The sequence below is a fragment of the Balaenoptera borealis genome (genome assembly GCF_965194805.1).
Source record: "Balaenoptera borealis genome assembly, chromosome: 13".
NCBI classification, from domain to species: domain Eukaryota; kingdom Metazoa; phylum Chordata; class Mammalia; order Artiodactyla; family Balaenopteridae; genus Balaenoptera; species Balaenoptera borealis.
Window position 1 is genome coordinate 23,368,109 of NC_138870.1, and position 27,319 is coordinate 23,395,427.

Sequence of the window (27,319 nt, forward strand, 5' to 3'; positions counted from 1 at the left end):
AAATTCAGGGCACTGATTACCTCTCTGGTGGAAAGAAGGGGATGCTATTGGGAAGAGGGTCTTTTAAGGTAAGTGTAATAATATTCTTTTTCTTGAACAGGAAGGAACGTATTTAATAAAACTCAATATTTCATGTAAACTATATTTAAGGGTCATGTTTTCAATGATAAGGTTTAAGGCAGCACACTTAAAAAATTTTTTTGTTGGAGTATAGTTGATTTACAATGCGTTAGTTTCAGGTGTGCAGCAAAGTGAATCAGTTATACATATATCCACTCTTTTTTAGATTCTTTTCCCATATAGTTCATTACAGAGTATTGAGTAGAGTTCCCTGTGCTATACAGTAGGTCCTTGCTGGTTATCTATTTTATATATAGTAGTGTGTATATGTCAATCCCAATCTCCCAGTTTATCCCTCTCCCCTCTCCCCCCTGGTAACTGTAAGCTTGTTTTCTATGTATGTGGGTCTATGCACGTGGGCTGCTCAGTAGTTGTGGCTCGTGGGCTCTGGAGCGCAGGCTCAGTAGCTGTGGCACACGGGCTTAGTTGCTCTGCGACATGTGGGATCTTCCCGGACCAGGGTTCGAACCCATGTCCCCTGCATTGGCAGGCGGATTCTTAACCACTGCGCCACCAGGGAAGTCTCTGTATCATTTTTATAAAAATTCCACATATAAGTGATGTCACACAATATTTGCCTCTCTCTGACTTACTTCACTTAGTATGATAATCTCTAGGTCCATCCACAAATGGCATTATTTCGTTCTTTTTATGGCTAACATTCCATTTTATATATATATATTTATATATATATAGGGTTGGCCAAAAAGTCCGTTTGGGTTTTTCCATAACATCTTAAATATATACCACAACTGCTTTATGTTTATCTGTCAATGGGCATTTAGGTTGCTTCCATGTCTTGGCTATTGTAAATAGTGAGGCAACACATTGTTAAGCAGCATAATATCTTGCTTCACTTGTGTTTGATTTCGGCAGAACTGGTTTGCTGTTAGCCAGTTATAGATGTTGATGGAAGAGGCCTTTCGATCTTCCTCCACAGGACTGACTCCCGCTGCCTCCCGAACTCGTCAGAAGTTCAACAGCGAGTAGGATTTAGGAAGGGGAACTGCCTGCCGCCGTGTCCCTGCTCTGTATCCTTGTCCCTGCCTATTGAGGGTTGCATTTTGTTTTTCTTCCAGTTGCCTGAGAAAGGCCTCAGATGGAGGGAAAGCTCCATTAAGGCACTGATGCTGCAGGTTGGGGCTTCTGAGACCAAACAAGTATCCATCTTTCACCACGAGAGGGCCGTTTGCCCCTGAACTTTGGTTCCATTCAGGAAGTGGCTGTTCTGTGACCTAGAGGGGTACGTGGGGACTAGCTGTCGTGCCAGGTTACGAGTCCCCTGGAATCCACTCAAAGCTAGTGTTATGATTCTGATTTGAACTAGTGTCCTCCTGGAGCCAGTAACTTGAATCTGAGAACAAATGTCCACTCTCATCTGAAAATAAAAGGGCAGGGACACACCTTCATGGCTTTTCATACAGAGGTTGTTGAGTCCTGGCATGGGCCACAGAGGAAGCTCAATGAGCACTTTCTCCGGATGGTGAATTATCTTTTACGTCCACCTTCACGCATGTGGGTGTGTGTTGGCCAGGCCGCACATCAGAAACCTGCCCTACGTGGAGAGGCAATGAAAAAAGTGATTAATAGGATAGGCGCATGTGCCACCCTGCTTGCACTGCCACTAATTAGCTGTATGACCTTGGGCGGGTTACCTATGTCTCAACACTACTGAAAAATAGCGGAAATATTACTGATTTCCTCATGGGGTTGTTATGAAGGGTAAATGAGTATACGTGTGCAGTAGTCTAGCATCATGCTCCTAGACATGTGTTTTGTTTTTTATTGAACTATAGTTGATTTACAATGTTGTGTTCATTACTGTGGTACAGCAAAGTGAGTCAGTTATACATATATATATATACATTCCTTTTTACAAAATATTCTTTTCCATTATGGTTTATCATAGGATATTGAATATAGTTCTCTGTGCTAGACAGTAGGACCTTGTTGTTTATCCATTCTATATATAAAAGCTTACATCTGCTAACCCCAACCTCCCACTCCAGCCCTCCCCCCAACCCCCTCCCCCTTGGCAACCACCAGTCTGTTCTCTATGTCTGTGATTCTGTTTCTGTTTCATAGATAGGTTCATATGCTGGACGTGTGTTTTTGTAGGGGCTAGACTATTGAATTAAGTAGGGATGTGATGGTGATCACAGTGCCTGAATCTTTCGGGTCTTTAAGGGTGGCTTCAATCTCTGCCATAGTTCCAGGCAATATTGATTTTTCTTTACAGTATTTATAATAAAATTTTATAAATTTGTTTTGAATTTTTACAGCATTTACAAATATTTGCAATATTTGTCTTTTATTTCCAGTATTGCTGATGCAATATTGTTCTTTATTTACTATTTTGACCAAGGCAGAGTGGCAGGGACAGTTTCAGAGCTTCCACTTGGCTTTGTCCACTTCCATAGCTCTTATGCCAGGGGTTAAGTAACTCAAGTGGAGTGGTTGCTAACTGTGAAGTTTAGGGGCTGGGGAAATGGTCACTGGATAAGTCATGGAACCAGTGGACCTATTATGCGTGGGATCTTGGCCAGGGCACCATTTATTGTTTATTATTACCTTCCCCAACAAAGGGGCCATGATAATGCTTTGGATTCTCATGTGTTAATGTCAAATCAGACCCTTTAGCTAACACTCCTCAAAATGCCTTGATATTTCTCTTTTCCTTGTATACAGTTACCTGGGTAAATGGCCGTGGGTCCCTTGGGAGTAGGCCTGGGAGAATTATCATAAACACTTGCTATGGTATTGTAGAGTCTTTCTTATGGGGATCCTCATGAGAACAATGGGTTCTGAATCTGACAAGGGGCTCAGGATTGGAAATAGGGAAGAGATTGTGACTTTTAATTGGGGCAGCTGCTCTCTGGTGTTTAATCATCCATCCTTGGTTTCATTGGATTGTATTGATTGAGCAGTACTGCCCATCTCTCCTGCCCTTGGGGACTCGTGTTCTCTTAACACTCTCCATAGTTCTCTGAAGTCAGGGTCCCCATTGCTAGCCACTCTGACTTTGCTATTTATTACTATGACTGAGCCCATCTTGTGCCTCTGATAAGCGTTACCACCTGACCCCTGTTTGGAATCCTATCATTTCTGCTGCTATCAGGTAGCCCAATTTAGTGCCAGCATCTTTGGCCATCGGCCTTAGCCAGTGGTGTGCTAGGGCAGGATGGCTCTTATCAGTTCTTACAAGACCCAGTTGTGACATTTTTAGGAATTTTATGAGCTAGTTGTTAAACACACGATGTTAAATGTTATATGACAAGAGAGTGGTCTGATGTCAGTAAACTCTCCCTTGTCCAACTTTATTTTCTGTCCCCTTGGTTTTGTACACTGGTGTCATGTCCTGGTCTTGCATATATTTTCTTAGCTCCTCCCATACACCTTAGCTAGGTCCTGCAGCACCTTATCCTTCTCAGCACGCCCAGAACCTCCTCAGCTGTGTTAGACTGTGACTGACCCTAGTTTCTTATCTGGTAGCCAGGCTATGAGGTGGCGGTATGTCCCGGCCAGAGGTGTGTGGGGATGGCATTTGTCTCGCAAAGCAGAGGATTCTGCATCATGTTCAAGGAAGTGAGTAGAGCTAGCCTTTAATGGGGAGGAGCTAGCCTTGTTCAGTCCCAGATGAATCTAGGGATTCAAGATGTTTGAGTGCTGTCACCAAGAAGGCCCCATTCTAAGTCGGAGCCTCACACTCCTTCCCAATCAATGCCCTGACTTTGGTGAAGCTGACTTGCCTGGGTTGAGAATCAAATATTTCTGGAGGCTCACTTCTCTTATAATTAAAGACTGAATGTGATCTTCGGCTTTTTCTGCCTTCAGGCTATAAGAGCTGAGTGTCTGCTGTCAAGGACACCTTCTGGCTTTCACACTTTGCCTTAAATTGGTGATTAATACCTCTAGCCTCTCATTCCCCCCCATCCCGTCCCAATGCATTGATTGTAGCACCTAACAATAACCATCATATTCCAGTCCTTTGTTTTTACAAATTTCTTCTGGTACAATTGATAACAATAAACTGCATGTGTGTTGGGGGGTGTAGTGTACAATTTGATAAGTTTGATGTACACATACACTCATGAAACCATTATCACGGCCAAGATAACAAACATTTTCAAGAACCCCTAAGGTTTCCTCCTGCCCCTTCTTAATTTATCCCTCCGTCCACCCCCATCCTCAGGGAAGTTCTGATCTGCTTTTTGTCACTATAGATTAGTTTGTATTTTCTAGAATTTTATATAAATGCAATCATACAGTGTGTACTCTTTTTTTGTCTGGCTTCTTTCACTAAGGATAATGATTTTGAGATTTACACATGTTATTGAGTTTATCAGTAATTTATTCCTTTTTATTGTTGAAGAGTATTCCATTTAATGGATGTACCAAATATGTTTATCCTTTCACCTGTTGATGGATAGTTGGGCTGTTTCCAGGTTTGGGATATTATGAATACAGCTATTCTATACAAGTCTTTTTGTGAACTTGTTTTAATTTTTCTTTAATAAATATCTAGGCATGGAACATCTGGGGTGTTTATTAGTTATATATTTAACTTTTTAAGAAACTGCCAAACTCTTCTCCAAAGTTTACCATTTTACTTTCTCATTGGCAATGGATGAGAGTTCCAGTTGTTCCACACCTTCACCAACACTTATAACAGTCTGTTAACTTTAGCCACTCCAGGAGGTGTGTAGGGGTAACTCCCCAAAGTTTTCCTCATGTCCCTTTGAAATTCCTTCCTGCATCCCCTGCCTGCTCCTGCTTTCTGACCCCAGGCAACACTAACCTGCTTTTTGTCACTGTAGATTAGTTTGTATTTTCTAGAATTTTATATAAATGGAATCATACAGTATGTACTTTGTGTAGTTTCTTTCGCTCAGCATAATGATTTTGAGATTCATCCATGTTGCAGTATGTATGAATAGTTCATTCCTTTTTACTGCTGAGTATTACTCCATTGTATGGATGTACCACAGTTTATCAATACACCTGTTGATGGCTGTTTAGATCGTTTCCAATTTTTGTCCAACGCAAATAAAGTTGCTTATAAACATTTAGGTATAAGTGTTTATATGGACGTATGCTTTTATTTCTCTTGGGTAAATACCTAGGAGTAGAATGATTGGATCATATGATAGGTGTATATTTAACATTTTTTAAGAATCTGCAAAACTGTTTTCAAAGTGGTTGTATGAAAATAAGAATGAGAAACAAAATAAAACACACACAGGAAAAACACATTTAATCTGTCATTTCAAGAGAAGGGGAATATTTAACACTGAGTGAGAATATGTACCTTCAGTTTGAAAGAAACTCTTCTAATGTATAAGACATTTTGACAACAGATGTTTGGAAATACTCCCATTACTATAGGATTTTTTTTGGCCAAAAATGATATTCATCCTCTATGAAGCTCTCCTATCTAAACACTTAAAGTATCTCTAAAACAGAAATATCTGATCTATTTTAAAAATTTCCAAAAAGTTAGTTTTGAACCAATTTGTTTAAAATATGGAAATGCAAAAACTTTCACTGTTTGCAATAACAATTTATTGACACCTGGGAAGATGGAAATTTACTACTTAAATGTTAAAAAAAACTTTTTATAACAGGTGGATGAACTGATTTAGTAAATGCAGCTAACCTTTGGATTTGAATCCGTAATTCTTTGCAGGATCTTTTTTAGCTGTGAGATCCATTAACACCAAATATTGGAATAAACTAAACTTGTAACGAGAACTTCATATCACTTTATCCCATAGTACCAAGCCAAATTTTATGGAAACAAAACTCTTCAATTACATTTCTCTCACTAAAATTTCTTTGGCTAAGGTAAAGAAATGTTTTATAAAACATAAAATAAAATACTATATTGAAGAATAGTTTTAAATTTTTATCTCATCTTTTCAAAATTTCTGTCTTTGGAAGTATGACTTATAATAACTGAAATATATTAGTACAGCACTACGTATAGTTTGTAAAGGAATAAATACGCATATATCAGGGATGTCAACTCAACATTTGTTGGGATGGGGTGTGCAATAAAAAATTTGGGGATCATAGACCTCTATGATAACAAAGCAACCCATATACTCAATTAAATATCAGGTCATCTCAATAGCAACATTTAGTCAGAATATTTTTCTAGGGCAGTCTTTCAAGAAGAAAACCCTAGAAAGTGGTTTTAGAATATCCACATTTAAATCCAGGTATTGATGTGCTATACTACAGAAAACAGTTCTTAAAGTATGGCTCATGGATACCCAGGTCTGTGAAGTCAAAAGTATTTTCATAATAATGCTGAGATATTACTTGCCTTTTCTGCTGTGTTGGCATTGTACTGATGGGACAAAAGCCACGGTGGGTAAAACTTCTGGAGCCTTGCCATGAGTCAAGGCACTGAAAACAAACTCGTCATAAACTGTCATTCTTTACTGTCATACACTCACATGGGGGAAAAAGCCTATTCATTTAAGAATGAAACAGTAAAAATTAATTTTATTAAATCCTGACCCTTGAGTGTACATCTGTTTATTATTCTGTGTGACAAACTATGACGAATACATATAGCACTTCTGCATATCCATGTATAATGGTTGTGTGAAGGAGAAAGAACTTAGTTTTTTGACTTGTGAGCTACACTAGCTGCTTGTTTTCAGGGAACATCATTTACTAATGACTGAGAGACAAACTATTCAGACTCAGGTAACTTGGGAGATAACTGTCTCAAAAATATTATAAATCAAGTAATCTTGTCACTTCAAGGAGCACAACTGACAGTATTTGTTGCCAAGGATAAAATATGAGTTTTCAAGCAAAAATTAGAATTTTGGAAAACTTGTATCCTCCTCATGAGTTCAACAGCTTCCCAATACTTAAAGATCTTTCTGAGATCTTTCTGATGAAATCAGTGATGAGGTTACCAATTGTGATTTTTAAAGTATTGTTTAATAATATGTGTCGATATAGGGAAGATCTAAATAGCTCAGCAAACCGTTTTCCCCCAAATGGCCATTACTTGATGTTATAAAATAATTCACCAGTAAAATATCCATTTAAATGCAATGGATTTTACTGTAACACAATAAGAAAGCTCACTGATAATGATTTTGGATTCCACGTTGCAACTGACTTTTAGTAAGCTGTGACTTGATTCTCAGGACTGGATCAAAGAAGAATATCCACAATTATCTGAAAAGACTATTAAAATACGCTTCCCTGTTCAGATTGCACATCCAGATTTTTTTCACATACTTCAATCAAAACAATATCATAATAGATTGAACACAGAAACAGATATGGCAATCCATTATTTGCAAAATCCTTCTGTTCTCACTAGTTGTTTTTTGTTTTGGAAAATATAATTAAATTCCATAAAAATCTACATTATTTATATTTACGTATATTGGGCTCATTATTTTATTGTAGAATATATTAATACAGGCATACCTCATTTTATTGTGCTTCGCTTTATTGCACTTCAGACACTGTTTTTTTTTAACAAATTGAAGGTTTGTGGCAACCCTGCATCTAGTAAGTCTATCAGCACCATTTTTCCAATAGGATTTGCTCACTTCCTTTCTGTGTCACATTTTGGTAACTCTCGCAATATTTCAAAAAAAATTTTGTTAGTAATATATTTATTAAGGTGATCTATGATCAGTGATCTTTGGTGCTACTACTGTTGATTGTTTTGGGGCATCACAAACTGTGCACACCCAAGACAGCAAAGTTAATCTATAAAAGTTGTGTGTGTTCTGACTGCTCCACTGACCAGCCATTCCCTGTCTCTCTCCCTCTCCTTGGGCCTCCCTATTCCCTGAGTCACAATAATAGTATTGAAATCAGGCCAGTTAGTAACCTTACAACGGCTTCTGGGTGTTCACATGAAAGGAAGAGTTGCATGTCTCTCACTTTAAATCAAAAGCTAGAAATAATTAAGCATAGTGAGGAAGGCATGTTGAAAGAAAAGATAGGCTGAAAACTAGGCCTCTTGAGCCAAACAGTTAGCCAAGTTTTGAACACAAAGGAAAAGTTCTTGAAGAAAATTAAAAGTGTTACTCCAGTGAACACATAAGAGAGAGAAGCAGCCTTATTGCTGATATGGTGAAAGTTGTAGCGGTCTGGATAGAAGATCAAACCAGCCACAACATTCCCGTAAGCCAAAGCCTCATCCACAGCAAGGCCCTAACTCTTTTTAATTCTGAGAAGGCTGAGAGAGGTGAGGAAGCTTCAGAAGAAAAGTTTGAAGCTAGCAGAGGTTGGTTCATGAAGTTTAAGGAAAGAAGACATCTCCATAACATCAAAGTGCAAGGAGAAGCAGCAAGTGCTGATGTAGAAGCTGCAGCAAGTTATCCAGAAGATCTAGCTCAGATAATTCATAAAGGTGGCTACACTAAACAACAGATTGTCAAACAATTTGTAGATGAAACAGTCTTCTTTTGGAAGAAGATGCCATCTAGGACTTTCATAGCTAAAGAGGAGAAGTCAGTGCCTGGTTTCAATGCCTCAAAGGACAGGCTGACTCTGTTGTTAGGGGCAAATGCAGCTGGCGAGTTTAAGTGGAAGCTAATGTTATTTACCATCCTGAAAATCCTAAGGCCCTTCAAAATTATGCTAAATCAACTCTGCCTGTGCTTTATAAATAGAACAACACAGCCTGGATGAAACACAGCACATCTGTTTACAGCATGGTTTACTGAGGAATTTCAGCCCACTGTTGAGACATACTGCTCAGAAAAAAAAGATTCCTTTCAAAGTATTACTGCTCATTGACAGTGCACCTGGTCACCCAAGACATCTGATGCAGGTGTACAAAGAGATTAATGTTGTTTTCATGCATGCTAATACAACATCTATTCTGCAGCCCATGGATCAAGGAGTAATTTTGAATTTCAAGTCTTATTCTTTAAGAAATAAATTTCGTAAAGCAATAGCTGCCATAGATAATGATTTCTCTGATGGATTTGGGCAAAGTAAATTGAAATCTGGAAATAACTCACCATCCTAGATGCCAATAAGAACACTTGAGATTCATGGGAAGAGGTCAAAATGTCGACATTCGCAAGAGTTTGGAAGAAGTTGATTCCAACCTCATGGATAACGTTGAGGAGTTCAAGACTTCAGTGGAGGAAATAACTGCAGATGTGGAAGAAATAGCAAGAGAACTAGAATTATAAGTGGAGCCCAAAGAGGTGACTGAATTGCTGCAACTTCATGATAAAACTTGAATGGATGAGGGGTTGCTTCTTATGGATGATCCAAGAAAGTAGTTACTTGAGATGAAATCTACTCCTGTTGAAGATGTTGTGAAAATTATTGAAATGATAACAAAGGACTATTATATAAAGCAGCAGCAGGGTTTCAGAGGATTGACTCCAATTTTGAAAATAGTTCTATGGGTAAAATGCTGTCAAACAGCATTGCATGCTACAGAGAAATGTTTGTGAAAGGAAACTTCATTGTCTTATTTTATGAAACTGCCACAGCCAACCTAACCTTCAGCAACCGCCATCCTGATCAGTCTGCAGCCATCAACACTGAGGCAAGAATCTCCACCAGCAAAAAGATTATGACTCACTGAAGGCTCAGATGATGGTTAGCATTTCTTAGCAATAACGTATTTTTAAATTAAGGTGTGTACTTTTTTTTAGACAATGCAACTACAGTGTAGTGTAAGCATAACTTTTTTTTTTTTAAAGCTCATGCACCTTTTTTTTTTTAAATTTTATTTATTTATTTATTTATTTATGACTGTGTTGGGTCTTCGTTTCTGTGTGAGGGCTTTCTCTAGCTGTGGCAAGCGGGGGCCACTCTTCATCGCGGTGCACGGGCCTCTCACGATTGCGGCCTCTCTTGTTGCGGAGCACAGGCTCCAGACGCGCAGGCTCAGTAATTGTGGCTCACGGGCCCAGTTGCTCTGCGGCATGTGGGATCTTCCCAGATCAGGGCTCGAACCCGTGTCCCCTGCATTGGCAGGCAGATTCTCAACCACTGCGCCACCAGGGAAGCCCCAGCATAACTTTTATATGCAGTGAGAAACCAAAAAATTCATGTGACTTGCTTTATTGCAAGATTCGCTTTACAGTGATAGAACAGAAGCCACAATATCTCTGAGGTATGCCTGAACTTTAACAATTTCCCATTTATTAGATATCAACCAACCCAAAATTCTTTGGAGTTCTTGATAATTTTTAAGAGTATAAAGGGGTCTTGAGACTAAAATGTTTGAGAACTGCTACCTCAAAATAAAATAAGACAGCATGGTACCTTTTCTTTGCTAAGATTGTTTAAGGGTCTAGGTGAGAGGAGAAGATGCTTACATCAAATAGTGAGGCAGCAGATGTAACAATTAGTGGTTATATTTTTTTCTTCTTACTCTTTCCTCTTTGGTTGAGGTCTGTTATAGCTTGGTATTTTATCTTAATTGTTTTGTTTTGGCAAGAAGAATTCTGACATTATGGAGGACGCTCATAAGTCACATAACCGTGCTGAGGGTGACAGTGAAGCATTTCCTTGTCAGTTATCCAGACTGTTTACATTGATCTTATTTATTTCTCAGACCCAGGATTGGCTAAAGTTGGAAGATTCCCCTGAAATTATACTTTTCTTCTGCCAGAGCTAAAAATTTAAGAAAATCCTTAGACACCAGGGTCATATCTGTGATCTTGAAATTATTGTTCTCAACCCACAGTGAAGAAATTGTTTATTAGAAACAAGTGCTTTTCAAAGAAAAAATCCAATAGGAGATTGAACGTACACTTTAATTTTAGAAGAGTTAAGCTCCTTCCTGACGTAGACTGCTCTCTCAGACAGCAGCTTATTCTAAATGCTTCAGCAAATAACGCAAAATAGTACAGTAAATCCCTATCCTTCCTAAGAGCGCTGCTGGAAGAGATTTCTCCCTAACCCTGGCTAAGGCTCTCTTTATTTATTAGGGGGATTAAACTTAATTCCCTTGATTTGTACTTATTCTTTCTAACAATGGTTTATACATAGGAATTCAGAGAGGCTTTTTCAGATTTGAGATGCAAGTTCAATGTCAGCCTTTTTTTTTTTTCTGGTTTGGCTAAATCACAACAAAGGAATAGTTGCCAATAAAGCATGCTATGCAGAATCCAGGACTTATATGGTGACTCAGCATTGAATTTTACTCCCATGATTTTGTTGGAAATTAGATGCAGCTACTGAGAATACCAGAAGCATTGGCTTCGGGTTCAGTAGATGTAAGTTGAGCTTATGAAAAATAGGATCTTACTATGCAGTCTCTTGATTACTGCTGAAAGAACTGTGCAGTCTCCTGATTATTGTTGCAAGAACTTCTTGATTGAATTGATACATCACCTTTGAACAACTTTTTACTATTTAGAAGGCATAAGACATAACAGTTTAGTACATAGGCTCTGGGTTTGAACCCTAGTCATCCCACTTACAAGTCATGTGACCTTGATTAAGTCACATCACCGCTGTGTGTCTCAGATACCAAATCTATAAAATAAAAAGTATAATGACCTACCTCATTGGATTATGTGGTTGATATGAACAATAAATGTCAAGTATTTAGTCTGATATGAAGTGACCAATAAATGTTATTTATAATTGGTTTTCTTTTATTTCTTGAACCTCACACATCTCTGTGGTTATTGTGGGGTAGATATCACTATTTCCAAGGGTAAACTGAGGATCAGCAGTTAATTGCCAATTGACCCAGAGCCTGCCTGTGGCAGGCCCTCTGATTCCAGTACTCCAGGGCGCTTCCCAATACTCCATCCTAAATCTTGTAAGTACAGGAATCAGAATCATAAAAGCTTGATCTCTTACATAATCTTAGACCTCATTTAATAAATTCGGAGGATTTATAGAATTCAGATAAGTATATAAACTTGAACTTTGAACATTTGTGAACAAAGCATACATTCATTATTGGATTTATTTAATTTTCTGTTGACTATATATTGTTTTATTACTTTCGCATGAAACTAAGATCTATCTTTCTTCGGTAGATATTTATGGACCCAAATTTTAGGAACATTGGCTCCCACTTGACATGGTAGTTTTTCAAAAAGAGCAGGGACCATCTTAACATTGTACAGGGTCCAGCACAGTGTCTTGAACAATTGAATATAGTAAGGGAGGTCAGTTACTTATTCATCCATGATGCAAATTGTTATTGCACCCACACTGTGTGCAGGGACTGCCCTGGGATATAGCAATGAATAAGCCAGACCAGGTCTTTACTCATTTTTTTTTTTTTTTAAATCAGGTCTTTATTCTTAAAGAGATCACATGGCTTCCCTGGTGGTGCAGTGGTTAAGAATCCTCCTGCCAATGCAGGAAACATGGGTTTGATCCCTGTGGGATCTGGGAAGATCCCACATGCCGTGGAACAACTAAGCCCTTGTGCCACTACTACTGAGCCTGCGCTCTAGAGCCTGCGAGCCACATCTACTGAGGCCGTGTGCCACAACTACTGAAGCCCACGCGCCTAGAGCCCGTGCTCCACAACAGGAGAAGCCACCGCAATGAGAAGCCCGCGCACAGCAACAGAGTAGCCCCTGCTCGCCGCAACTAGAGAAAGCCCGCGTGCAGCAACGAAGACCCAATGCAGCCAAAAAAAAAAAAGTTCATCCCAGGGATATCTTTAAAGAGATCACATAATGGATGGAGGAGATGAACAATCAACAAATAAATACATCAAAATGGTAATTTCAGATAGCGTACATAGGAGCTAAGAAGACAGTAAAACAGGGTAATGGGATACAGGCTGATGGGGAGAGATGGTGAGGAGGGAGGGGAGGTCTCAGATAAAGTTGTCTGGGAAGACCTATCTGTGGGGGGCAGCAATTTGAGCTCAGACTTTGATCATTAAAGAGAACCAGCTGAGCAAAGAGCCAGGGCTCAGGCGCGGAACAAGCTTGGCCTGTTATAGGGATAGAAAGGACTCATTATGAATAATGAAACTCAAAATCCTTATGAGGTCTTTTTGGTCCATATAAGAAAAATACAGGCTTCAGATCACCAATTGCTTTAGTCACCTTCGTTTACCTTCTAGAAAAAAGAATATAGGAGTGGCTGAGGTACACCTTTCCTTTGAAGTACTTTGAAGGGCAAAACTGGTTTCAGCTTGTTGACTCATTACAGTTCTGAAATGTGTATGGTTTTTCTTCAGCAGATATTTGAGAACCAAAACTTAGACTTAGGAGCATTGGTTCATCTGTGAGGTGTTAGTTTCTCTTAGTAAACTTCACCAAGAACATGGAATTCTGTATCCCTATTTATAAATCTGATCTTTAAGCACACATGATTGTTCATGCTCAAGAAAATATAAGACCTTACTCTATCTCCACTTTTAATTTCTTCCCATTTTTTTCTCTCACTCATTGTAAATAGTCAAAGTACTTATTTATACAAAAACAACAACTAGAAAACAGAAGAAAGGTAGAGAGGATTTGGGCTGTTTGCCTTTCCTAAACTATGTCATGCAGAATACTGTAGTCATAAAAGATGTTATGTTTGCTGGGGGGAAATTACTGTGTTTGTATCTTTCAGTGTCTAGTCAGAATGATAGAAACAACTTGGGTATTTTTTTTTTAATAAATTTATTTATTTATTTATTTTTGGCTGTGTTGGGTCTCTGTTGCTGCTGTGCGTGGGCTTTCTCTAGTTTCAGTGAGCAGGGGCTACTCTTTGTCGTGGTGCTCGGGTTTCTCACTGCGGTGGCTTCTCTTGCTGCTGAGCACGGGCTCTAGGCGCACGGGCTTTAGTAGCTGTGGCTCACGGGCTCAGTAGTTGTGGCGCACAGGCTTAGTTGCTCTGCGGCACGTGGGATCTTCCCAGACCAGGGCTCGAACCCGTGTCCCCTGCATTGGCAGGAGGATTCTTACCCACTGTGCCACCAGAGAAGTCCCACAACTTGGGTATTTCTAACCTTTAGCCTTTGATATAGAGAATTGTTTGCAAAAGTGTTCGAAGGGCTGAAGGGGCAAAAAGGTGAAAGGATGCTACTCAGATATCAGTAAGTCCAGGAAGCTGCCAAACTCTAAGGCGGGAGGAGGAAAAGGGAAAGGGTGCCGCCCAGATCCCCTGAGTGCTGTGCTGCTGGGGCTTTGAGAGCACCACTGCTGCACTGCCACTGTTGGAACCACAGCAGCTGCTGCTTCACAGGAAGCCAGAGGTCCCTGTGATGGTTCAGGATCCTGGAAGCCACAGTCCCGTTTTTGCTGATAGACGTTGCCATTGCTGGAGCTGCTAATTGTCCTCTGGCGCTGTTGCTATGACTGTGCCATTGTTACAGCAATCTGTGTGGCCTGTGATGGCCTGCCACCTCTGCTGCCCCAGCCAGAGCAGAGGAAGGAACGTAAGGGCTCTTCTGCGCTTCCTGCTTTGAAACCTCTTGCCAGGACCTCCCGTGCCAGAACCTAATCAGACCCAGCAGATGAGAGAGTCTGGGAGATGTAGTTTTCAGGCTTCCGGACCCTGAGATGCAAAAAAGAGTTGAAGGCCAATATGAAGTTGAAGGCCAATAGTCAAATAACTAGAACAATACTCTAGTAAGAATGGTCAAAGCTGAGTTAAAATTAAACCCATTTCTTTACTTCAACATTTCCCAAAACCTTTAATATGCTACTGTGCTTTGAAAATTTTCAAAAGGGAGTTATAGTTTGTAGTGCTTCTCAATTTTATATGGTAATTTTCCTCCCATAGAACACAGTTTTAACATCTCATAGGACCTCAGACTAGGATAAAAACAGGGACAAACAAAAATGCTATTGCTGTTAGATTATAATGAGGACATAGGATGGTAGATTACATAAAAGATGCTTTCCTCATATAAATTATAAAAACTGCAGAGGGACAGGTTAGAGTGGTAATGTAAGAATTCAAATATACCAACATCCTGAAAACTAATTATGTTAAAGGAATGACACTGACAAATCCTTACATTTCTTGGACATTTTTGTAATGGTCAGTTTTTGTTTTGGTAGCCCAGTACATGGACATCTTCTTTGTTTGGGAGAATCACAAGGGGAGAAACAAGAAACAAAGTGCTCTGACTGACATCATGGAAACTGAAAGGGAATGATAGTCTTTCTGGTTAGTTAATAGTTGATTCTGGTAATGTCAGTCCAGTCACTGTATATATAGAGACACCGTGAGTTTGGAGGCATGAGGGTAAATGTGCAGAGGGAGCAGATGCCAGCAGCACAGCTGTGACTCAAGCAGGGCCAGTGCCAATAGGGCATCCTACACAGGTGGCTCTTTTGGCAGGATCTTGGCTGTGCTTTGTCCATCTATGTTCCTGCCCAAGTCTGTTTATCCAGCCTTCTTGCCTATTGTGCAACTTTCAGCCCCTCCAAAAATCATTTTTCTCCTTAACCAAACTAGATTTATTTTCTTTGTTTGCAACCAAGACCTCTAACTGAAACATTCTTAGAAAGTAGAGAAAGTCAAAGGGAAACCCAATATTCTAATTTTTTCCCTACCAATAAGAAAGAAAAAAGACTGGTTATATGGGAAAAAAATTGCTATGAAATAATTACATCCTAACAGAATGGGTAGGTTTAGAAAAGCGGGTTTACAAAAATTCAGAGAAATACCATATGTAATAGGAAAAAAGGAGAACATTCTAAAATAATATCTGACTTGGACTTCCCTGGTGGTCCAGTGGTAAAGAATCCGTCTTCCAATGCAGGGGACCCAGGTTCGATCCATGGTCGGCGAACTAAGATCCCACATGCCGCGGGGCAACTAAGCCAGTGGACCACAACTACTGAGCTTGTGCGCCTCGACGAGAGAGTCTGTGTGCAGCAAACTACAGAGCCCACGTGCCCTGGAGCCCACACCACAACTAGAGAGAAACCCGAGCAGACCGTGCGCTGTAACGAGAAAGATCCCGCATGCCTCAACAAAGATCCCCTGTGCCGCAACTAAGACTCGACACAGCCAAAAAAAAAAAAAAAAAAAAAAAAAAACGAAGAAGAAGAAAAATATCTGACTGCATAAATGTGAAAAATTCCAAAGGAGAAAAAATAGGAGAAATATATGAAGACACTAGGATGGTTGCAAAGATTAAAGTCCAGAATAAGTGTAAGTTTGTGACTATTCTTAATAAAAATGGAAAGACTTTCAAGGCATGATCTGAACAAGAACAAGAGAAGGTTAAGCCAGCATCCTGGGAAGGATGCTATAAGGTTAGATGAAGGCAGAACTCATGGACTAGGTGATCTCCATGGTCCCGACCATACACAGAACTTTATGATAATCAGTTTACTCAATTTCTACCTTTGCTTCAGCTTCTCTAGTAAGAAGGATTGCCTTCAATTTACAAACGTCAGGACAATTAGCCTAAATAAAGACGTTCATCTAATTAAGACAGGTGAGATAATGAGAGAACCCAGTCACATTTTAAAATGAAACCATTAATTTTAAAAGACTTATATATGCTCATTGTAAGAATGTGCGCCGGAACTGCCAACAGCTCTGTCATGTAAAAAATATCCTTCCTGAAGTAGGATAGGATGAAGCCAAGAAGCCAAATAAATTGGAGATAGGGACAAAGAGAGAGTCCTGGAGACTCAAGTCCATTAGATTACAACTCCACCCCTGCCCTTTTCAGTCACATGAACACATAATTCCTCTTTTTTTGCTTAACTGAGTTTCAGTTGTTTTTTTTTCCTTTTTAGTAAAAAGGCCAGAATGATAATAAATTCATAGGTGATGATTCTGATGCTCAATCAGTCAAGTTACAAGCAATAAGCAAGAGATCCAGGCTTCTGAGATCTCTCTGAGTCACAAACCTATTTCTCTTTCCATTTGCCTCTATTGATCAGTAGTTCGCAATCTATTATTTGCTGAAAGGTACCAGGGTCCTGCAGGAGAATCTCCCATGTAGAGTTTATTACTGCACCTAATTACTTGCTCCTCTCCCTGTAAGAAGGGCCTACACCTTTGTAGTGCTTCGCTGTGGAAGAGTATACATTTGCGCCTACAATGCCCACCATGAGGTGTTCTTAGGTTCAACTCAGCATTCAGACGCACAAAACTACCATCGACCACTTTGGCATCGGAGTCACTCAGAAGAACACAGGAAAGGAACCACAATTTGCCAGCAGGGCACTGTCAGGTGTTCCTCTTCTGTTGGGACATCAAGTCACACAACTGCCCAGGGACAGCTCAAGTGCAAGAAGATGAGATCCACCTGGGGCAGGTGCAGGACCCACTCCTACCCCACAGGAGCCAATATGTCCTTTAACAGCTTCAGAGCCATAACTTCTAGCATCCCCACAAGGACACGCCCAGTGAAAACAGTCACCACACTCAGGGAAGCTAAAAGCTACACAGCCTCCACCAGGGGTCTATCGTGCATTTATAGTTCCTCCCAGTACAGATGCAACTTCCAATCCGAGATCATTTTTATTATAAGCAAAGCTGTTGAAGAACACTGTTAACATATTACTCTCATCTGGTTCCAGGGGAACAGAGTTAGTGAGTTTAAAGGTTGAATTCTTACACAGGAGGGAAAAGATTTTGTTCACCCTTTATCCAAACTGCCCCATTGATAATGGGTTTGACCACTTGACTTTGCTTTTAGACACAAGTGGAGGTGATTTATGCCTCCTCCCGGCAGCCACTGTCTGCTTCCACTCTTACCCTCTTCCCTCTGCCAGGAGACAAGAAGAGGGGCATCCCACCTTTGGCCCAGGCCTCCAAATGAAGAAGATATTTGGAGCAGAGCCATGGAACAGAGCTGCAGCAGATCCTCGGCTGCCAGGAAACCTCTAAGATAGGTAAATGTTCTAAGTCATTGCTAACTGGAGAGTTGCTTGTTATTGTAAAATAACCTGTTTGTGATGAATACAACCCCTCTGGAAAGATGTAGGTTGGGTTTATCACTCTCCAACCAGGATTCCTTAAGGAGAGCTTGCCAACTAAGCCAGCTAGTTTTTTGATTCCGGCAATAATCCCCAGCTCAAGAGGCTGATGGAAAGTTTCCCCTTTTTGCGTAGTCTGGCTGTTAGGGCAGTTCAAGTAATGTCTGAAAAATACCATGTATGTAGATTGTACCCTTTATTGTTCTACTTCATCTTCCTCTTTGTACCCGTCAGGGTCTAGTCAAGAGACAGAAACTACACAGTTATTTGACAAAGAGAATTTAATGTAATGAACTGTCAATTAGGTATACGACTGTCAACTTGGTCATCATAAAGGTATAAAGAGAAATCGAATGTATTGTGGAGGTAGCAACTACAGGAAACTGTTAATTACCTTCAGGATTGAGGAAACAATGTCAAGAGGTAAGAATTATTATTAAAATGTAGAAACTTAGAGGAGGGGCCCTGTGGAGCTGAAACTCAGCCTTCTGAGGAAGGGGGTGCTGCTCAGGGGGCGCTGGTGTCTCTGGGTTTGGAGGAGGTGCCTCACTGAGCTGGGACCCACCTCTGAGGAAGGGTCTGGTGCCGAGCATCCTTGAGGGGGCACGAGACATCTAGTCCTGCAAGTGCTGGCAGAACTGCACACGGGATCTAACTGCTGCGATGGGGAAGAAGTGTTAATGGAGTGCCACTGGCAAGAACACGGCCACCAGGAGGGTCACAGGTAGGAGCAAGTCCCTTGTTCCTCCTCCAGCCCTTCGGGCTCCCTCTAGTGCCCCCTATTGCCAGAGCCTAACAAGGAGCCCTCTAGCGAAGCCGAGATGTGTGGTCAGCGCACGGGACCCCTGGCCGAGGGGGTGAGTGAGGGCAGAAGTCCAACCTGTGCTGTTCTTGACGAGCGCTTGTGTGAAGCTATGTCAGCCTGGGGAAGAGTCATCTTTTTCTAATGTGCATACAGGTGCCATGGCGCCTAGTACACCCATTGCTGATTCAAGCAACAGCAGTCAAATCTTCCTTCCATCTTCTAATTGGCTGTGAAAAGCAAGTATTTTTGGTTTGTTTGTTTTGTTTTGTTTTTGCCAAACTAATTTTTTAATTGAAGTATAGTTGATTTACAATGTTGTGTTAATTTCTGCTGTACAGCAAAGTGATTCAGTTATACATATGTATACATTCTTTTTTAAAATCTTCTTTTCCACTATGGTTTATCCTAGGATATTGAATATAGTTCTCTGTGCTTGACAGTAGCACCTTGTTGTTTATCCATTCTGTATATGAAAGCTTACGTCTACTAACCCCAGCGCCCCACTCCATCCCTCCCCCAATCCCCTTCCTCTTGGCACCAGTCTGTTCTCTATGTGCGTGATTCTTTGTGGTACATACATACAATGGAATACTACTCAGCCACAAAAAAGAACAAAATAATGCCATTTGCAGCAACATGGATGCAACTAGAGATTATCATCCTTAGTGAAGTAAGTCAGAAAGAGAAAGACAAATATCATATGATATCACTTATATGTGGAATCTAAAATATGACACAAATGAATCTATGAAACAGAAACAGAAAAGCGTGTATTTTTATTGTAATGTTCCAGGCATACTTAAACGGCATCAACATGCAACTTTTTGCAGTCATACGGATATATAGCCCTCCCTGGGATAATATCAAAGATTTGTGCAGATTTGTTTGAATTCAGTTCCCCGTTCTCACATCTTTTTTCACCGTGGGTACTGCTTTTGGTTGACAGTATAAGTTCAGTATAAGTTTTTTTTTTTTTAACTTCTTTATTGGAGTATAATTGGTTTATAATGTTGTGTTAGTTTCTGCTGTATAACAAAGTGAATCAGCTATATTTATACATATAACCTCATATCCCCTCCCTCTTGCGCCTCCCTCCCACCCTCCCTATCCCACCCCTCAAGGTGGTCACAAAACACTGAGCTGATCTCCCCATGCTATGCAGCTGCTTCCCAATAGCTATCTATTTTACATTTTCCCCTCCCTTCTTTTAAGCTGGAGTTCCAGCTGTGCACCCAGAACAAGTCATTACTGCATCCATAGGGCTCTTTCTTATTTTTCTCTCTTGCTTATTTGTCTTTTCACTGGAGTTGTGCAGTGAGCTACTTTGTTCTTGTCCTTTCTCTTTTAGCCAGCCTTACCATATCCTATAAATGGTTTGACATTTTAAATAAATGCTTTAAATGAAGGCTTAGAAGAAATTATTTTCAAATGTGTTGATGACACAAAAGTAGGAGGTTTAGCTAAAATGACAGACTATAAAATTAGGATTCCTAGTGATTTCTGTAGACTGAAATGCTGTGTTGATAGCAAGAAGATAAAATCTATGAGATAAAGGAAAAACCCAGCAGAATTTAAAATAAGGATAAGGGATAATTAGAGTAAGATAACAGAAATGAAGACAAACCTTTACTTAAAAAAAAAAAAAGAAAGAAAAGAAAAACCAAATGAAAAGTAACCAAATTTGGAGTTTTAGGAAAATTTTGATGTAAGAAATATCTTCTTTACAATGATTCAAAATGCATAATAAAGCAATGATTGGAAATAAAAATTATCTAATGTACTCCATTCAATGAAACCTAAGTGAGGAGTATTTTGATCGAGAGTCACAGATTTCCAAAGGGGGCAAAAAAGGATACATTTTGAATCTACTAAAGCAATATCTATGGAATAGGTTTGCGAATAAGAACCCATGAAGCATCTTTTTTTAATATACAGAAAATATTTCAAGAGGATAATTCATTTGACAGAGAAGCAAAATGATGAAAAATTGCTGGAGATGTGTTAAAACTCTTTTTTTCTCACTTAGATAATTTATGGGAATAGCCAGGGCGGGGGGCACCGTGTAAAATGTACCGCTTAGATGAGTGATGGTAAATATTTCCTCTCAGATGAGAAGGAATACTTTTGGTGGGGAAAGGGTCAAGATTAAATTTTGTTCTACTTACCTTTAGAATTAATAAATAGGCTGTTTGTTTGGCTTACAGCAATGCCATTATGAAAAGAAATTAAATCTTGTGTTGTAGATCCAGTCAAGTTTGGTCTTGATGTTGTTTTGGTTTGTTTCCTCTGAGAAGCCTGGCTGTCCCTCTAGTCTTGGTGGGGTTCCTGCTGTTTGGGTTCTAAGCTTGTGTTCTTTTTTTTTTCAGAAAGTGAACCTTATTTCATAATTATACCTCCATTAGTGTGATTACTTGATTAATATCTGAATGCCCATTAGATGTTCAGCTCTATAAGAGCAGGGACTGTGTCTATCTGTGCTCACCATGATGTTCCCAGAGCCTAACCCAGGGACTGACACATAGTAAGTGCTCAATTAATACTTGTTGAATAAATACATAAATGGATGCAGGAAAAACATTAAATGTAAGTAATTAGAATGTATTCCTGGGAGTAGCGGGGAGGAGGCGGCAGTAGAAAATTTTAGAGTTAAGTGTTTAGGCATTGTAAAAGAATATCTTTAAGATACTTCTTGTAGATGTAACAGCAGGAGATAAAGAGTCAATACATTTAAGGGAAACAGCACATCAGAAAAAAATGTGAAAAACTCTCAGCTTTCCAGAAAATCTGATAAATTCCTTATATAGATTTTAATACTTTATATATATAGTCCTATATATAGAGTATTAAACTATATACATATAGTTTAATACTTTCTGTTCTGAGCTATATTTGAGTGTTTTTCTAAAATAGTGTTCTCTTTTTATATGGCATATAAAGGCTATCTGTTTTCTTGAGTAAAATATTTTCCCAACCTAGTGTCACTGGTTAATAAACTGTCTTTATACTGTAAGATCTGGAATAGAAAGACTCATTCAAACTTTAAGTAAATAGAGAAATTAGATTACAAGAAAAGAGGCTTTGCCTTAATTTTTTTTTTTAAACCTCTTTGTAGTTTTCTGGGCTTTTTCTACTGAATCTTGGTTGGTAGATTTTCTAAGTAAGATTTTTGACACCTTTTATAGCTTTTATTCAATACTTCTAAATAAGAAAAAAAAACCTCCTTTCCCACCATCTTATAGCTCTGGGGAAAAATACTATAAGATTTCCACTGTGGGTGAAGAAAATTTTTATTCACTCTAAAAAATCAGGGTCATCTTCTTTTCAGAACTTTTTTCCCCTAAATCTGAGAACATATTCAAGGGAAACAAAGGTGGAAAGTTTTCAACAATCCAGTGGGGAATTCCTCTTAGGGACAAAAGAAGTAAAATACCTAGAGAGGATGGTTGCATGGAATTAGCAAGATTGATATAAATATTTCTAGTGGATAAAAAAAGTATGTGAATTAGTGGGTTAACAGTTGATTTAATGAGAGACAAATCGGTTTCTCAGTTTTGTGGGAGAACAAAGATCAACTGACTTCCCTCAAATTTAAATGTAATGATTTATCAGTTCTCCAACATACTGATTCACTGGGGCTTTTAGGTTTATGGTTCTTAGTATGAGAGAGAAAGATAATTCCCTTTGTAGTTTTTTATTTTTATTTTTTAAAGAAGGAAAAAGAGCCGTGGTTGGCATTTTTGCAAGGATTTTACTTAAGAATCTGTTGAACACTTTAAAAGTTGATTAAAGGAAGAAATACAAGGGTCACAGGTGAGTGGAAAAAAATTACACCTGAGCTTGAGGAGAAGCAAAGTCACCCTTCAAGAAGGGGAAAATCAGAAGTGTTGCAGTACAATCTCCCTAATGCTAAGATGGTACATTTACACATTTTAAAAATTGAAGTATAGTTGACTTACAATGTTGTGTTAATTTCTGTTCTACAGCAAAGTGATTCAGTTATACATATATATGTGTACATTCTTTTTTAAATATTCTTTTCCATTATGGTTTATCATAAGATATTGAATATAGATCCCTGTGCTATACAGTAGGACCTTGTTGTTTATCCATTCTATATACAATAGCTTACATCTGTTAACCTCAACCTCCCACTCCAGTCCTCCCCCCAACCCCCTCTCCCTTGGCAACCACCAGTCTGTTCTCTATGTATGTGATTCTTTTTAAAGTTTTTTTTGTTTTTTGTTTTTTTTGCCACGCTGTGTGGCATGCAGAACTTCCCCAACAAGGGATTGATCCCGTGCCCCCTGGAGTGGAAGGGTGGAATCTTAACCACTGGACCTCCAGGGAGGTCCCTATGTCTGTGATTCTGTTTCTGTTTCTTAGATAGGTTCATTTGTGTCATATTTTAGATTCCACGTATAAGTGATATCATATGGTATTTGTCCTTCTCTTTCTGACTTACTTCACTTAGTATGATAATCTTTAGTTGCATCCATGTTGCTGCAAATGGCATTATTTCATTCTTTTTTATGGCTGAGTAGTATTCCATTGTATATATGTACCACATCCTCTTTATCCATTCATCTGTTGATGGACATATAGGTTGTTTCTATGTCTTGGATATTGTGAATAGTGCTGCTATGAACATAGGGGTGCATGTATCTTTTTGAATTATAGTTTCATCTGGATATGTGCCCAGAAGTGGGATTGCTGGATCATATAGTAATTCTATTTTTAGTTTTCTGAGTTACCTCCTTACTGTTTTCCATAGTGGCTGCACCAACTTACATTCCTACCAACAGTGTAGGAGGGTTCCCTTTTCTCCACACCCTCTCCAGCATTTGTTATTTGTAGACTTTTTAATGATGGCCATTCTGACCAGTGTGAGGTGCTACCTCATTGTAGTTTTGATTTGCGTTTCTCTAATAATGAGCAATGTTTGAACATCTTTTCATGTGTCTATCGGCCATCTGTATTTCTTCTTTGGAGAAATGTCTATTTAGATCTTCTGCTCATTTTTTGATTGGGTTGTTTGTTTTTTTATTGTTGTTGAGTTGTATGAGCTGTTTGTATATTTTGGGAATTAAGCCCTTATCAGTCTCATCATTTGCAAATATTTTCTCCCATTCTGTAAGTTGTCTTTTCATTTTGTTTATGGTTTTCTTTGCTGTGCAAAAGCTTGTAAGTTTGATTAGGTCCCAATTGTTTATTTTTGTTTTTATTTCTATTGCCTTGGAATACTGACCTAAGAAAACATTGGTACAATTTATATCAGAGAATGTTTTGCCTATGATCTCTTCTAAGAGTTTTATGGTGTCATGTCTTATGTTTAAGTCTTTAAGCCATTTTTATTTTTGTGTATGGTGTGAGGGTGTGTTCTAACATCATTGATTTACATGTGGCTGTCCAACTTTCCCAGCACCACTTGTTGAAGAGACTGTCTTTTCCCCTTTGTATATTCTTTCCTCCTTTGTCAAAGATTAATTGACTGTAGGTATGTGGGTTTATTTCTGGGCTCTCTATTCTGTTCCATAAGATAGTATATTTAATTTTTCTCTCTGATTCTTGGAGAATGTATCCAGTTAAGTAGTCATCTATCTTGCCTCATAATTAATGCTAGAAACTTTTTATTTCTGTTATTTGATAAACTCAAGAAACAATTAAAATTATTTTATTCACAGAATATCTACTTCAGTTCTCAAATTTAGTGTAATAAGTTGATTTAAAAGTTTGCTTACACAAAATGAACCAACATTAAACATTAATTATCCACAACTAAAGATAAAAATGCAAACAAATGATTAAAATATCCACACTAATAAATGCAAGATTGTTTAAAATACCTCTTAGTGTCTTAGCATACCTAAAAACAATGGGATAAAAAAAAAAATCTTACTAAATTTGAGGTTTATGGGAATTCCCTGGCGGGCCAGTGGTTAGGACTCAGCGCTTTCACTGCTGGGGCCAGGGTTTGACCCCTGGTCAGGGAACTAAGATCCTGCAAGCCGTGTTGTGTGGCCAAAAAATAAAATAAAATAAAATAAATAAATAAATAAATAAATAAATAAATAAATTTCCGGTTTATGGAAGTTGTGATTGAATTAAATTAGAGGAATTTAATGTATTTCTCCATTTGCCTTAGAGATTCCCATGGAGAGAAAATAAATGTCCACAATCATAAATTATATTTTTATTATTAATTTTTAGTTTCCCTTTATTAATAAGTAATTAATATTCTTGGAGATAATGTAGAAGATCCAGATTTTGAAAAAGAAGAAAATAAAAAACCATCCATCATTTCATCACCAAAAAATAACCATTACGAACATTTTGTTGTCTATCTGTTCAGACTCTTTTTGGCCTTCGTATATGATACATATTGTTTCAATTAAAAAATGGAATCATAATACATATTATTTTTATGTAACCTACTTTTTTTCACTTAAACATGTTGAAAATAAATTATGTCACTTAAATACCTGACGTTTTAGCAATTTGTATATTGTTGGACATCTAGTTTGTTTATAATCTGTGATAAAGATATTTATTAGATGCGTTATTTATATAAAAGGCATTAAAAATTACTAACAATTTCTTCTACTGGATTTATGGGATAAAAGTACTTCTGATTTTGGAGAGAAAAAGTAAAAGTCAGGGTTAAACTTTATTAGATAAAATTTTATTTAACAACACCCAAATAATGCTTACTCCTACTATTCTAAGTACTTTAGAAATATTAAATCACTTAATCCTCCTAATAACTCTATGAGGTACATACTGTTACTATCCCCATTTTACAGATGGGAAAATGAAGCACAAAGAGCTTAGCCAACTTACCCAATGTTATACAGGTAGTAAGTGGTAGAGCTAGTCTAGCATGAGGGTCCATGCTCTTAGCCATTCCCTTACAAGGCTTCTCTCTGTTGATGTTTTTCTGGGGTATCTGAGAAATGGGATTTGAGATGTTAATGGGACAGCACGGGAGTATCCCAGAAAGACAATTTGGTGAGCATGAGAAGGTTCTGGGAACGGAGAGGGTCTTGCATAATCATTTTGAAATTAAGGGAACCTAGAACTTCTTAGATCAGGAACAGAAGGCCAGGCATCAATTATTTTGTTAAGACCAAAAATGGAAAACCTTATCTGAAGAAATCTGTATCACCCTCTCTTCAAATCTTTTGTGATTTTATAATGCGGCTTTCCAAAACATAATTATTATGCAGAACGTAATTTTTTCCTCTTCCTTTCATCATTTTGCTGTGAAGTAAATTGAATTAATATAATTTACTTAATGAGAAAAGATTTTTAAACTGCATTTACAGATATAGGCTCTCTTAAATGCCCCAAAACTTGTTATCTTGGCTTTAATATAATTAAATTTGGGAAATCCTGTTCTCATAGAGAAATGACAACATAATACTGCTAGTTTACCATCAAACTTAGTGAACATAAAGATTAACTTAAAAGCAGACTATCCTAAAAGCAACCTCTAAACAGGCAGCTAAAACCAGCAAAAGACCTAGCTTACTGTGACAATGAGACATATTAGGAGCAAGTAAGGAAATGCTCCAAGAACAGAACTATTCAGAAGTCTCTGGAATTGCATGGAAGGCAAATTTAGCAAGAGAGATTAGTTGTTCTGAAGATGAACAAAGGCCCTTGTGGTCCTCACTGAGGCTGTCCTTCTTTTGGGGAGGTTTGTGCAGCTGCTTTTCACTGTTACAGTTACAGGGCCTGGAGTTCTCAATAATGTTTAAAACTGTTGGTGCAACGTGTGAAATTTAATTCTGACAAGTTAATAAGCCCAGCCGGTGGTGAGGTAGGAGGAAGAGAGGAATGTAACCAGGCAATGGGACAAAAGGGAGGGAGTGCAGACGGAACAGGTGACCCACGGGAGTAAGGCTTATCGCATTTCATCATCACGTTGTATCATATTTTAGAGCTAGTTCAGACCACTTAACACTACATCAGAGGTAACTACAGGAAAACTAAATTTACTGAACTGAAAACATTATTTCGCTGGATTCCAGTGCAAGTTTTATTCCTTTGGAAAGACTTGGTTTCCATAATATCTCACAGCAACCCTTCTTCATCACCCAAGAGGATTGTTCTGGAACTTCACCATGCTGCTAACTGTGGAGAGGTCCCAGGGAGGTCCGATTCTCCACTGCACAGCTGAGAAGGGGAGGAGTCTGTGGTAGAACCAGAGAAAGTTCTACCACAGAAACTTGTCTCCAAAGACAATTTCTCCCTCTTGTAGTAGTCACCCCACCAGCCACATGGTTCAGGAAGCTTAATGTAAGGAATCAGACTCTTTCTACGTAGTCTAAAAGTGACCACAAAAATAACTCTAAATAAATCAGACTCAAGCTTGATCAGTGTAGCCTAAAGGGGCCAAAAGACATAGTTTGATTACATGGTAAACATGACAAAGATCCAAGCTTGGAGAAACTGTGGGATTGGTATTGCTTGGTTGCACTATTCGAGGATTCTCTCACTAAATTTAAGACAG